At 42.0% G+C, this 13,848-nt stretch overlaps 1 protein-coding gene across 1 annotated transcript in view; it reads right to left on the reverse strand.

Moving 5' to 3' along the window:
- LOC140361907 (gamma-aminobutyric acid type B receptor subunit 1-like) overlaps window positions 1-13,848 on the reverse strand; it is a 183,488-nt gene that overhangs the window by 93,546 nt on the left and 76,094 nt on the right. The gene's annotated exons all lie outside the window — the stretch shown is intronic.

Genomic DNA, 13,848 nt, shown 5'->3' on the forward strand with positions numbered 1-13,848 from the left:
CACAATATACACTATTTGATACTGTAATATAGTAGAGGGCATGAATAACCCACAGCCTTCCTCTCGCTCCCGCTACAGCTGCATGAAATATTCACATCTCCTCTGGACTCCAAGTACCTGTTGGAACACATCAATATGTATGATGCCGCTGAATGCTGTCAGTCACTTGATGTTCCTCAAGGCGTCATAGATATTAACTTTAAGTCATGTCGGCTGCAGCATACAGTACGTGTGAGGCGTTCATAACATGTGCAAATGTATGGAGCTGTGCTTGTGAGGCCAAATTGAAAGTCTTTATGACAGATTAGAGCACACTTTCAGTAAAACAAAGGGAAAATTACTATATTTAAGATTATACCAAACATTTAGCCTGTTTTTCTCCAATTTAGCAATTTTGGTGACATTCTTTGTTTGACATGGCCAGCAAATAGGACATAAGAAGAGGTAATTCCACAACTGTTATCTAGCAACCAGATTGTAAACAAGGGCCTAAAGCCATCTAAATCACACAATAATTACGATGACAAATAATAATAACAGCTGATAACATATTTATTTTGTCACCTGATTGTTTAAACTGTCATGTAAGACGCATGCAACTTTTGTCTGAATGATTGGCTGGCGCTTTTTGATGACATCACAGAGATGGAGGTATTCTGTTATAGAACTCGTCACAAACTGAAACTTGACTGATGAAAAACTATGATCATTATTTGCCAATCTCACCAAACAACATCATAATTAGTAAAACATAAGAACCTTTCACATGGGCTTTAAGAGGAAGATATGGCACCACAAAAACAAATCATTAAAGGAGCAACAGTAGCTCAGTGGTTGGAAACTTCATCTAACCTACCCGAAAGTGTTAGGTTTGAACCTCACTCAGGTCAGGGCATACTGTTGTTGTGTCCTTGGACAAGACATGTGTTGGCGTACACTATGTATGAAGGACAAATAAGCCCATGATCTTACTATCTTACACGCCCCCTGAACAAAAATAAACTATAATTCATGGCACTGAGCTCCTTCCTCATCAAAATGATATTATAAATTATATTCTCATCAATTTTGCTCTAGGCCTTTGACCCATCCATCATCTGGTGTGTACTTGAGCATGAGAAAGGAGTCAGGAGCTGGAGGATGTTTGAAGGAACCATGTAACTATACCTTAATACCTTGATTAGCCTTGATATAGCATGAAAACAAACTTAATTCATAGTGAAGAAAATCTGTTTATTAATAATGGTTCAGGCTTAGTAATTATTTAATTAAGGGGTGAATTATCAAATTATGAATTAAATCTATGTTCATGCTTTGTTAAGCCTAATCAACGTTTATTTTGACCAACCGGCGCAATAGAAGAAAACCCAAAAAAGGCCCGTAAAGTTACAGGATTGGAACCCAGAATCTGCTGGCTGTGCATGTCATGTCATGCCATGTCACATTTACTCCTGATGCCCAACTATACCAACCTCTTTGCCCAACCATACCAACATCTGTGCCCAACCATATCAACCTCTGTGCCCAACCATACCAACCTCTGTGCCCAACTATACCAACCTCTGTGCCCAACCATACCAACCTCTGTGCCCAACTATACCAACATCTGTGCCCAACTACACCAATATCTGTGCCCAACCATACCAACCTCTCTGCCCAACCATACCAACCTCTGTGCCCAACTATACCAACCTCTTTGCCCAACTACACCAACCTCTTTGCCCAACTACACCAACATCTGTGCCCAACTACACCAACATCTGTGCCCAACTACACCAACATCTCTGCCCAACTATACCAACCTCTCTGCCCAACCATACCAACCTCTGTGCCAACCATACCAACCTCTGTGCCCAACCATACCAACCTCTGCGCCCAACCATACCAACCTCTTTGCCCAACCATACCAACCTCTGTGCCCAACCATACCAACCTCTTTGCCCAACCATACCAATCTGCTCCTCACTCCAGCGTGTAGTAATGTTCGTATCATCAGCAGCCATTCCCTTCCTCTTCCTTCGTCTCTGTGATGCATTTACCTTCCATTAATAAATTTCACCGCAGGTTCACATGTTTTTACAGACAATTAGCTTAATAAGGCCACGCTAAAGATGTTAAACAATGGTCCAAGATGGGGGGCGGGCTTTTGGGTGCAATGACGCATGGCGATGGGTGCTTTATTTGGGTGCTCAGGGCCGACAGACAGCTGTGCTCCAACAACTGCAGCTGTTTGAAGGGGAAGCGGTGGAGAGGCCAAGCGTGCCAAACCTCGTTGTAATTCTGAGGAGGGCTTCGGAACAACAGATGGAGAGAGAGGAAGTGAGAGAAATGGAGAGGGAAAGAGAGAGAGAGACAATTCCCCCCTACGCCACTCAAGAAAGGTTCTAGGAAGATTCATATTAAAGGAGAAATTTTATTTAAATCAGAATCGGAATCAGAAAGGGGTTTATTGACCGCGCTTTTGACCATGTTTTAATGGTTTCCTCTCATCATTAACTCACTCGAAGTTGTACTGTAAGTGATACCTGTTGGAGTCTTTGTGAAGCACTGTTAATTGCCTTGTATAGGAATTGTGCTCTACAAATAAACTGGCTTCGCCTTTAATCTTTATTGTAATGACTTGAGGTGTCATTGATCTGAAAAGGCAGGTTTTCCCATACCCCGGACCTGTTTTTTTACATCCTGTTAAAACCATTCAGGATTAATTGCAGACATACAATAAAGTGCATGTTGGTCTATTTCAACAAAAAGTGCATTGTAGTAGTCTAAATGTCAAAAAATAAAAGCATGCATGACACGCTCCAATGTTTGTGAGATTACACAATTAATCATTTGTTGCTGTTCTAGTCGTTTTGAGCAGTTAACATGGCGTACATCATAACCACGGGAACAAAGAGTGCTTTGAAGTTTAGACTTTTCTGAAGTTACAAGCTGGATTCATGCATCAAGCCCCAAAGGGAGTTTACACAGTTTACAGCAGAGTCCCATGTCTCACAGAGGACAGATTTGACTGCATCTGAGCAGAGCAGCATTTCACGGACAAAGAGTTTTCTCCTGTGGGCCTTTACTCTCCTCAAATTGTCTCTATCTAGTTATATATCTATCCATATTTGTACATTTTCTTGGCATAAAACATAGATAGCTCCATGGAGACAAGCATGTGACTCCACCAAACCAAGTCATTGTGGCAAGAAAGACATCTAATGGAACAAATGAAAAATACAGTGGCTTGCAAAAGTGTTCTCCACATTTTCTCACATCACAACCACAAAATTAAATAACTCATATTGGCATTTTTTGTAGGAGAGCAACACAAGTGGGACACAATTCTGAAGTGATCAGTATTGCTGAACGAATGAATGGTGAGCTAATGATTCAATAGAGCCCCCCTGTGTGTAATCTAATCTCAGGATAAAAGCAGCATTTCTGTGAAGGCCACAAACGTTTTAAGAGAATTTTGGTGAACAAATAGCTTCAGGAATTTCAAGGAACACACCAGACAGGTCAGGGATGAAGTTGTGGAGAAGTTTGAAGCAGGGTTAGGTTATAAAAAGATTTCCCAAGCTTTGAAGATCTCACAAAGCACTGTTCAATCTGTCATCTGGAGAAGGAAAGAGTATGGCACAACTACAAACCTACCAAGACATGGCTGTCCACCAAAATGTACAGGCAGAACAAGGAGAACACTGATGCAGACAAGAGGCCCATGGAAGACACAACACACATTTGCACTGTGGGCTGTTTCAACAAAAGTCTCAAAACAAAGGATTCCTCTTCTATAACATCCCTATAGACTCTGTTTGTTGCCAGAAATGTACGACTGCGGTAAGGAGGGACCAGTGGACTTACAGAAATCACTCGCAGACCGTTTAACAAGCCTCATTTCCATCTGTCCGGGTGTTATATTTTAGGATCAGCCACAAAGTCCGTGCTACTTAAAATACAGTGGCTTGCAAAAGTGTTCTCCACATTTTCTCACATCACAACCACAAAATTAACTGCGCCAACTGGGTGTTGAGGGCTCTGCACTTGACTGGCTCACATCCTACCTCACCAACAGGCAAGAGTTAATTTCCCTCTCCGGTCACTCATCCACCCTCTCCCCAGTAACGCAGGGGTCCCCCAGGGCTCAGTCCTCGGCCCCCTCCTCTTCATCTGCTACATCTTCCCCCTTGGTCACATCCTCCGCCAACTCAACCTGGACTTTCACTGCTACGCTGACGACACCCAGATATACCTCACCACCAAATCCACCCAAAACCCTCCCCTCAGCCACATTGAAACCTGCATCTCTACAATAAAATCATGGCTCACTATCAACTTCCTCAAACTGAACAGTGACAAAACAGAGCTCCTCCTCATTGGCACCAAATCCACTCTCAATAAAACTGGTCCCTTTTCACTCAGCATCGACACCTCGACCATCACCCCCTCTACCCTGGTACGCAATCTCGGTGTCATCATGGACCCCACCCTCTCCTTCACTCCCCATGTCAGCCACATTGTCAAGACCTCATACTTCCACCTCCGCCGCATCGCCAAAATCCGACACTGCCTCACCCTCCCCGCTGCTGAATCCCTCATCCATGCCTTCATCTCCTCCCGCCTCGACTACTGCAACTCCCTCCTCACTGGCATCTCCTCCCATTCCCTCCATAGACTCCAAATGGTCCAAAACTCCGCTGCCCGCCTCCTCACCCACACCCGGTCCCGTGATCACATCACTCCCGTTCTCCGCTCTCTCCACTGGCTCCCCATCAAGCAGCGCATAAACTTTAAAATACTCCTCCTCACCTTCAAAGCTCTTCACCACCTTGCCCCCCCCTACCTGTCTGACCTCCTCATCCCCCACCGCCCCACCCGAGCTCTCCGATCCTCCTCCTCTCTCACCCTGACTGCACCAACATCCCGACTCAAAACTTTTGGCGACAGAGCATTCTCCCGAACAGCACCCCGACTCTGGAACTCCCTCCCCCAACCTGTCCGCCACTCTCCCTCACTCACAACATTCAAATCCCGCCTAAAAACATACCTCTTCACCCAAGCCTATGACCTCCCCTACCCCTAGCCTCCTCTACCCCATTGCCTACTCTTCTACCCCCTGTTACATCCCCATCTTTTTCTCTCTACTTCTTCTGTCTTGTTCATTTTATCTGTATATTAATGTGTTCTGTACGTGTTGTCCCCCCTGTCTGTAAATACCCCCCCCCTTTTTATTATGTTCAGCGTCTTTGGGTCACTGAAAAGCGCTATATAAATAAAAGTTATTATTATTATTATTATTATTAAAGCTCTGGGGCTTGTCCGGTGCAGTGGGATGAGCAAGAGCAGATTTAAATGTCTGCAAAAGTTTGTTGTGGCAAGTTGTCACTGCTTTTAACTGTCATCGACTTACTGCTGTAGATAAAGATCAAAGCCCTTAACTTCCGTCTTCTTGAAATATCAACCCTTTTCATTTTAAGTTTTATGCTGTTTATCATGACTATTTCACAGCGGAGATAAGCAACAGCATGTGGTGACATCTTAAAAATGGCGGTGACAACAAACCCAACTGAAACCCATGGATTAGTCGTGAATTACACAACTCTGGCCTTTACGGAAGAGTGGCAAGAAGAACCAATTTTTGAAAAACAGCCATAAGAAGTTCTGTTTTCTCACCTCCGGTTCAGACGTCATTCTCAGGTAAGTTATGAGACACCTATGGTCTAAAAGTCACAATGTCTAATTAAGATGTGCTGCTGCGATTGATTTAAATTTCTGTTTTCTCCATAGGGCTCATGCTTGGCAGACGTGAGGGTGTGAAGTCAGCCCGGCTGTCTCCACACCTCCTCATGAGCTCATATCATTATCACCGTCTCACTCTGAACGCATACACCGCCATTAAAGTGACATATTCTGCTAAATCAACTTTGTGGGGCTTTGATCGACTCACAATTATCATGGAAACATCACAAGGACATCACAAAGTCATTCGAGGCCACGCAACAGGCGTTACAGCTGTAGTTCTGTGTGGTACATCTGCCTCTCAGTCACTGCAAAATCAATACTGAGACACCTGATATGCTCAAAGATCGTGGGTCAACCCTTGAACGGACTGTTTGTGACCTCATGTTACAACAACACTGTGCGATTGGCCAAGAACATCGATTCTGACCCCAGTGCTGCTACACACTGTGTGCCATGCTTCACGGCTCAAAGCATCCTTCATACATCGGTCCATCTTAAAACTAAACCAGGAGCTTAATCATCAGCTTAAACATAATTGATGTCTAGACAGATTTGTTTGTTGTTTGTTCCGTTTGTCTGTAATGTCCTTGTGTTTGTGTGACATGGACTGGACCTGACAATAAAGTATGATCCATCTATAATCCGTGATAATATGTGTCTGACCGTGGCTAAACCAGTTACATGTCTACCCGGAGACATTTTGAGTTATTCACAGATTCTGAAAGTGTGAATTCAAAGCTTTCAAATGATGTCTCACTCATGTAGATCTGATAATATTTGAGTAAGTTGTGGTCATTTGAATGTATACAACTCTCAAACCCATTCACTATGTTTTCTGCCACTAATAAACGTCCTCATACACCATATCCATACCTGTCAAAGTCGTTTTAATGCTTATTCTGCTTGCATTAAAACACATTTTTAGTTTTTTTTTTATAATGCCTTACTCTAAAATGTGTTTAAATCTACCGAGAGTAAACTTTTCTTCATCTCTCATTCATTTGTCTCTTGAAGTCTTTCCAGTGAGATTGTTAGAGTTTGAGGCCGCGACTTAGCTCCGAGAAAATGTGTCTCTATCTTTTGATTCGGAAGTCAACAGTGAGGCCATGAGCATCTGCAGCACCAGAGCTGCAGATAAAAGGCCCAGACAGAGGGACCAGATTTGGTGCCATATGTCAGAGTGACGATGAGAGCCAAACCACAGAACCACACAGCTTTGATCAGAGAGAGGCTGCTGCCACCACCAACCACCCTGACAACTGGGCACGAACAGGGACAAGTCAGGCACGCTGTTCAATAGCTATTTAGATGGATTCAGAACTTGAAAAAGCACATCCTAGACAGGCCACTTTTTCAACTTCGTCAAGTTAAATTCCACTTGTAATTTTCACTGTAAAGACTTTCAACACAGAGTAAAGCAGTGATTGTATGTCGTACAGTTTGTGTTATTGTTTGCTGAATGTTTTGTATTACAGTTTTATGTTTTTCTATTGTTTTGATTTGATTGGAAATATTTTTTTTTGGGTCACCTTAAAGGACAAATATTACACATGATTTGCATTGTTATCGACCTTTGAACATCCTCTGGAGTATTATTTTAGAACTAAAAACGCAATGATTTCATGTCACTTCAGCGTTTCCCATCACAGGAATTGACTTGGGCTCCAACTACTAGCTGCAGTTAAAATTACAAAGGGGAGATAAACAAATGCGAGCTTCCCCCCCGACAAGCTAATGCAGCCACGCACTTGCAATGAACGTGATGCATGATAGGGCGGCATAAAAGCTCAGAACTAGTCTGGCAATGATTTACAGACTTAAAAGGGCAGATATCGGAACTCGACGTATGACATAATATAAACTGTGAAATTCAGAATATGTGAAGTGTTTTCTGAAGCTTGGAGGGAGAGGAATTTCTAAACAGAATTCAACAAACTATTGTAAATGTGTTGAATACAATTCCAGGTATGTTTTTGATGAGGGGACAATGTTATAATATGGTTAAACGCTAAAGAAAAATAGGGCAAATTGTGATCAAATTAAACTCACACAGTACACATTATCATCTAGGCTCTTTTAGAAGAATAAATAGGCCATTATAATGGACATTTATCCCGTGCATTACATACTGAAGTTGCCATAGCTCCTTCCTTTGCCCTTGTGAGTCAATCACTGTCATCAATCATAAATGCAGTCACAGTAAATGAATTCCCATCTGCTCCACAAGTGCCTCTCAGAGCAGAATACAGCCGCCTGATAAAGCCAGTCAACTGAAACATAAATTTAACCAAGAATTAGAAGAAAAAAAGGTATGAGATTTCCACTATGATAAATATGACAAAAAATATCACTTGGAGATGTAGAGTTTTTGAATGCTTAAAATATGTGAGGGATTCTTAAGTACAAAGTGTTTGTTCCTTGGTTATGCCCTACTTTACTGCAGAGATTTGGGGAAACACAGAACAGTGCTCAGGGTAAAACAAGTAGTGAAAGGCACAATAATTGAAATGTTATTATTTGTTTATTTGACAAGGACAGAGTAATATATAGTATAGTAAATGTACCAGTTTATTTTTAATCTGTCGTCCCTGGCCAGATTTTAAAATTGTCTCCCTAAAAACAACATTGATTCAACAAGAAAAGATCCAACATGATACTAGTGAGTCAAAAGACAAAGCTCTCGATTTACCGGTCATTATACGTTCCTGCCCTCACCTACGGTCATGAGTTTTGGGTAATGACCGAAAGGACAAGATCGCGGGTACAAGCGGTCGAAATGAGTTTCCTCCGCCGGGTGGCTGGGTGCTCCCTTAGAGATAGGGTGAGGAGCTCAGTCACACAGGAGGAGCTCAGTCACACAGGAGGAGCTCAGAGTAGAGCCACTGCTCCTCTACATCGAGAGGAGACAGCTGAGGTGGTTGTTCCGGATGCCTCCCTGGCACCAGCCTGGGGAGGTGTTTCGGGCATGTCCCACCGAAGAGGCCCGGGGAAGACCCAGGACACGCTGGAGGGACTATGTCTCGGGAGGAGTTGGAAGAAGTGTCTGGGGAGGGGGAAGCCTGTGAGTCCTAGCTTAGACTGCTGCCCCCGCAACCCGCCCCCGGATAAGCAGAAGAAGATCATGATACTAGTAATAATAAGACTTCAAATTAATCTCTTCCCTTCTGGTTATTGATGAAATGTTCTGTGTTACATTAAAAAACCTGAATTGACAATACGAAACATAAATTATTTTACGTGCATTTCTGATCACCAAAAACATCTATTCTTAAAGAAGATTGCACTTCTGTTGAGTAACAATTTATTTCTGGTGACGAAGGAGTGTTTTGTTTATCTGATTTACATGTTTCAGCTACGTAAAATATCTTTCCTCACATCACATCCCAGGATGTTGTAGTGACGGCCACTACGTTGAACAATGTTTCGCCGAGACAGGAAGTCTAGTCTCTGGTCTCCAGAATTGCGGTAACAGTCTGATTCCTTCCCATGTGTGTCACAAGGTGTAGGCTCCCTCACCAATTATATTTCTTGGACCTTGTTTGCGGATCTCGGTGCCCTCTCAAATCCAGCTGTGTTATTTGTTGGTGCTGGTTCAGATCTGGTTGCTTTTCTTTTCTTTTCATTTTTTTTTGTAATACACATTTCTTTATTCTGGACATTAATGCACCAACAACATAGCGGGCCACATTTGACTATAAAATGTGTGTTTTGTTTCATCAAGTGCAACAAATCCTACAGTAATAAGTTAACTTGGATATCTATAGGTATTAGTCAGTGGCAAATGTGATGAACCTATAAACAACATCCACGTGTCTGTCAAGTGCATCTATTCTAAACACATCACTCCTGGAGGGTTTGTGGGAGCATTTCGAGCAGGTAAGCTATGGAGCACCACTTCCCTTTGACCCTGTAAGAAAAATCTAAGGTTAATTCAAACATATGAGAATGAAGCTACACGCAAGTCCAAAAAAAATCAATTATGTATACGTGCCCTTTAATCAATTTCTTCCTGTTTACATTGGACTGACAAGATCCACAGCTGTATTGGATTCTTCTGCTGATTTATTCTGAAAGTGATCTGCCTAACAATCCCAAACGCTCTTCATTCTCTCTGTTTGCGCTGCCTTTGGAAATTCCGTCTGTCAATACCATATGAGATTATTGTGAATCAAAATGAAAAATGTCCCAGTTTGCGCACAGCCTCATTAGTTTGGTGGGTCGATATTGAGCTGACAGGTAGACCAAGCACCGGGATGGAAAAAGAGAATTGAAGATTGCAATGAAAAGAGGTGAGCTCCAAAAGGGGCCAATTTCAGTCTAATTAATTTACTTTTATAGACAAAATAGAAAGCTTGAACTTGAATAGTCAGTTGAATAATGATGCCATGTTCTCAAATCTTTCTAATAAATAATGTACTACTATTCTGTTAGTGTGGAAATAAATTATTAAAGGTTTTCATTTTCATAGACCATTTGCTAATCTGATACCGTCTTCCCTGGCAAGTCCCAAACTAGATTTCTGTATTTTTTTTCATTAAGTAACATCACACTGGTCCCCATCCCCCCATCACGCCTCAAGCCAAACTCGTGCAGAGATGTGCAATCAAATTTGTATATTTCAGTTCAATGATCATCTTTCAGTTAAATACAAAGCCGAAATTCTCTCACCTCAGATTCTGCATCAATCTACATTATTTTTCAGTTTTCAATGATATGTTTTGTCCCTCTCTTTTTCCTTTGTAAGCTGCCATGTTTGTTTTGACAAGGACAAACTCGACATGCCCCTGATTAACTGATCCACCAGTGTCCAGATGAACATTTTTGTAGAGTATTGTTTATTCTGGATGACAGGCAAACAACTGACAGCAGTGTGAAGTGACACATTATGAGAAATAGGGTTAACATGACAACATGGCTACTGTCAACTAGGGCTGTCGCAGTACGATCACTAAAACCGCAAAAGTGACCGTGGTAACAGCATTTTACATTTTAATGAAGTTTTGCGCACATGTTTAGCATAATTGAACTGTTTAATGATGAACTATTTCATGTTTTCACACCCTCTTCCTTTGAAGAAAGCGTTCCTCGTGTTCTTCCATCAGAGTCGGCTCGAGTCTCGAGCAGACGGGAGTTTGGTCTTGGCTTTAAATGAATCTCGTCAATGAGTCGATAAATACACAGCACAGATGTGACAGTGCAGATGTGCACGACTGAGCATTCTGCACAAACAGCACCATGTTTAACATAAGCCTATAATGACTCGAACAAAGCACGGTGTATCAGCTTATCAATAAAGAACTGAAGGGCCAGAGTGGCCCTTATATCCTCCCGATGATCCACACTTGGCTGTAATCCTCCTCGATCCAGGAAAAGACGTAAAACCCAAGCAAATGTGGCGTGGTTAAACTCTAGTGAGAAGATGCAGCCAAACAGAGTCTGTGTAAAGTTCAGTCAAAAGGAAAACTATCCACTGCAGATCTACTCAATCTGTCATAATCCTTCTCCTCCACCCATAAACGTGTAGTCAAATCACAAACACATCTGTGCTGTATGTGCGAGAACAAAAGTGAAACTTACATGAGAATCAGCTGTGAGCTGATGCCAGGCGCTTTTCAAGATGCTTTTTTTTACATAATATTGACCAGTAATGTACATACACATACTGTCCCTTATGCCTGCTGTTATTTTTGTTGCTATTATTCAAGTTCAACCTCAATTTAATTTGCTGGCCCCTGTCCAGGGTGTGCCCCGCCTAAGGCACAAAGTCACTGGGATGAGCTCCAATCACCCACGACCCTGAACAGCAACAAGCGGTAGAAAAAAATATGAATGAACCTCAATTTCTATGCATTATTATGGGCTTATGGGTCATAACAGAATACCGCAAACCGTGGTGCTGAGGCATGAAAAGTTACCGCAAGGGAAATTGTTTAACCACGACCCCACGGCCCTACCAGCAAAACATGTTTAACAATGTGAAGTACCGTAAACACAATTTTGGAGCCTGTTGTATTGACTTCCATAACAGCAAGTTCCATTATCAACATTAGAACGTTCAAACCAAGAGTTTACAGAAACAAAGTATCCAAAGTGACCAAGTGTGCAGCATGTCTTTTCTGATCGGAGGCCCGCATTCTTCTTGTCTCCATTGAGATGTTCAGGTTTTGCCTCGAATAGGACACAGTATGGCATTAATGTTCCACTCCAACGTTCATGTCATTACAGGTCTTACTGTGAGGGGAGCCCCTACACAGATCAGATCTGTAACTTGGACTGGTGGAGCCACCTGCTTGCCTCCATGAAAATGGATAGGTTTAATGCCAGAATGTGGTACACTTGAGGCAAAGCAGTAACATAGGGATGCTCCATTATTGAAACTATAATCATGATGAAGATTCAAACTATTATTTACTTTAAAATGTTATTCCCCAGAAAAACAAAATACGCTTTCTTCTGTCCCCATAGGCTATAGATAAGTCAATTTGTTTAATCTACACATCTACATCAGTATTTGACTCATTAGTAGGGTTAGGAAATCCTGCTCATTTCCACGTGGAACAGTCCACATAGTGGGATGCATACCTAAACCCACGTTCAGGTTCAAGTCCGGATTCGAATCCAGAGGTTTAGGTTCAGGTCCGGACCTAATGAGTCCGGCTGAACTTATGCCATTTTTGCATAATATTATAACAGCATAACACAAGCTGCTTGGCTAAATTAAGTTGAAGACACATGAACAAGGACGACTATCAAACACAAGGCTTAACTGCAGATTGAAATAAACTCAATTTATCTGGTTTATTCACTGTTTATTAACATAAGTTACAACTTACTTACAAGCTACTAGCTAACACACATTCATGTGTTTTACTAGAGGAACAACTTCCGAACAAGAGCAAGTTAAGTATTGGTATTGGGGCAGCTGTTTCTGTGTTTGTCAAGTGTATTACTGGTTTGACTGGGCTGTTTCCCACACTTGAAGTTTAATGCTTTAGATACATTTCCACTCTTTATTTTTGCAGATCCATTGGCATCAAAGTCATGTAAAAACCTTCAAAAACTCGCATAAAAGTCAACTAGAACCACAATCAACTTAGCAGTATCAAAAATAGAATATGAAAATATTTTACACTACACACAATACATCATATTAACAGCATTAAACACAAGACAGTATTTAACAACTGCAGAATACAAATACTATTACAAAATATAAGCTCCAGCAATTAAACAATATTACTTTGACTTAGTATTTACTTAGATGTATGAATATGTATATTCCACATTAACCCACCTAAATAAATGCTACACCACAACATAACAGTTATTTTATTCATATTGTAGCGACCCTAGTCTCTAGTGCGCGTGCGCGGTCTCTGGGGCGGAGCTAAGAGCGGGCTCAGGAGACGAGGTGGTTTTTGATGTTCCTGCTCCATCACCATGGTTACGGCCAACAGTAACCAACTCTGTTCAAGAAATAAAGTGGCAACTTGTGAGCACTAAACCAGCATTACTGACCTGAGTGAGAAGTTACAATATTTACACCCAAACCAAAGCACAACCCGCTCCTTTAACGTCTTAAACTAACTCACGGAGCGGCACAAGCGGCGACGCACGCGGCGGCTTCAAACGATTCAAATAATCCAGCGATCTTCCCGAAGGTTCGGTCTCTCGCGTCTTTAAACTCATTGCGCCGGCTTCAACTTCTGCCGCGGGGAAGACGCGTGCGTTGCTGATGCTCAGGACGCGCCATTGACAGCGATGTCAGTGTTAACGTCTTTTCTAGCGCGAATTTCGCGATCTATGGAAGGTTTAAGATGGTTTAGATTCTAGAACGTAAAGGATATAGAATGTGAGTGGTAGATTTTTAATGAGTCCAGAACCGAATCACCGGGATTTCGGTTTTTTTGGACCTGAACCGAAACGTTTTTACAAGTCCGGATCCGGTCCGTCGTAGCAGTACGCATCCCTAATGTCACCTCTCAATTACACATTTTTTGTAATTATGTAAGGGCTGTAATTAATTTACAGCCCTTTCAATAACATCTCCATGGAGACAAGCGGGTGGCACAATCTACATCATAAAAGTGACATGGTGCATCTTTGAATAATCCTTACACC

This window comes from Eucyclogobius newberryi, unplaced genomic scaffold, assembly GCF_026437365.1.
Source record: "Eucyclogobius newberryi isolate DKJ021-1_F unplaced genomic scaffold, fEucNew1.0.hap1 SCAF_16, whole genome shotgun sequence".
In the NCBI taxonomy this organism is placed as follows: Eukaryota; Metazoa; Chordata; class Actinopteri; order Gobiiformes; family Gobiidae; genus Eucyclogobius; species Eucyclogobius newberryi.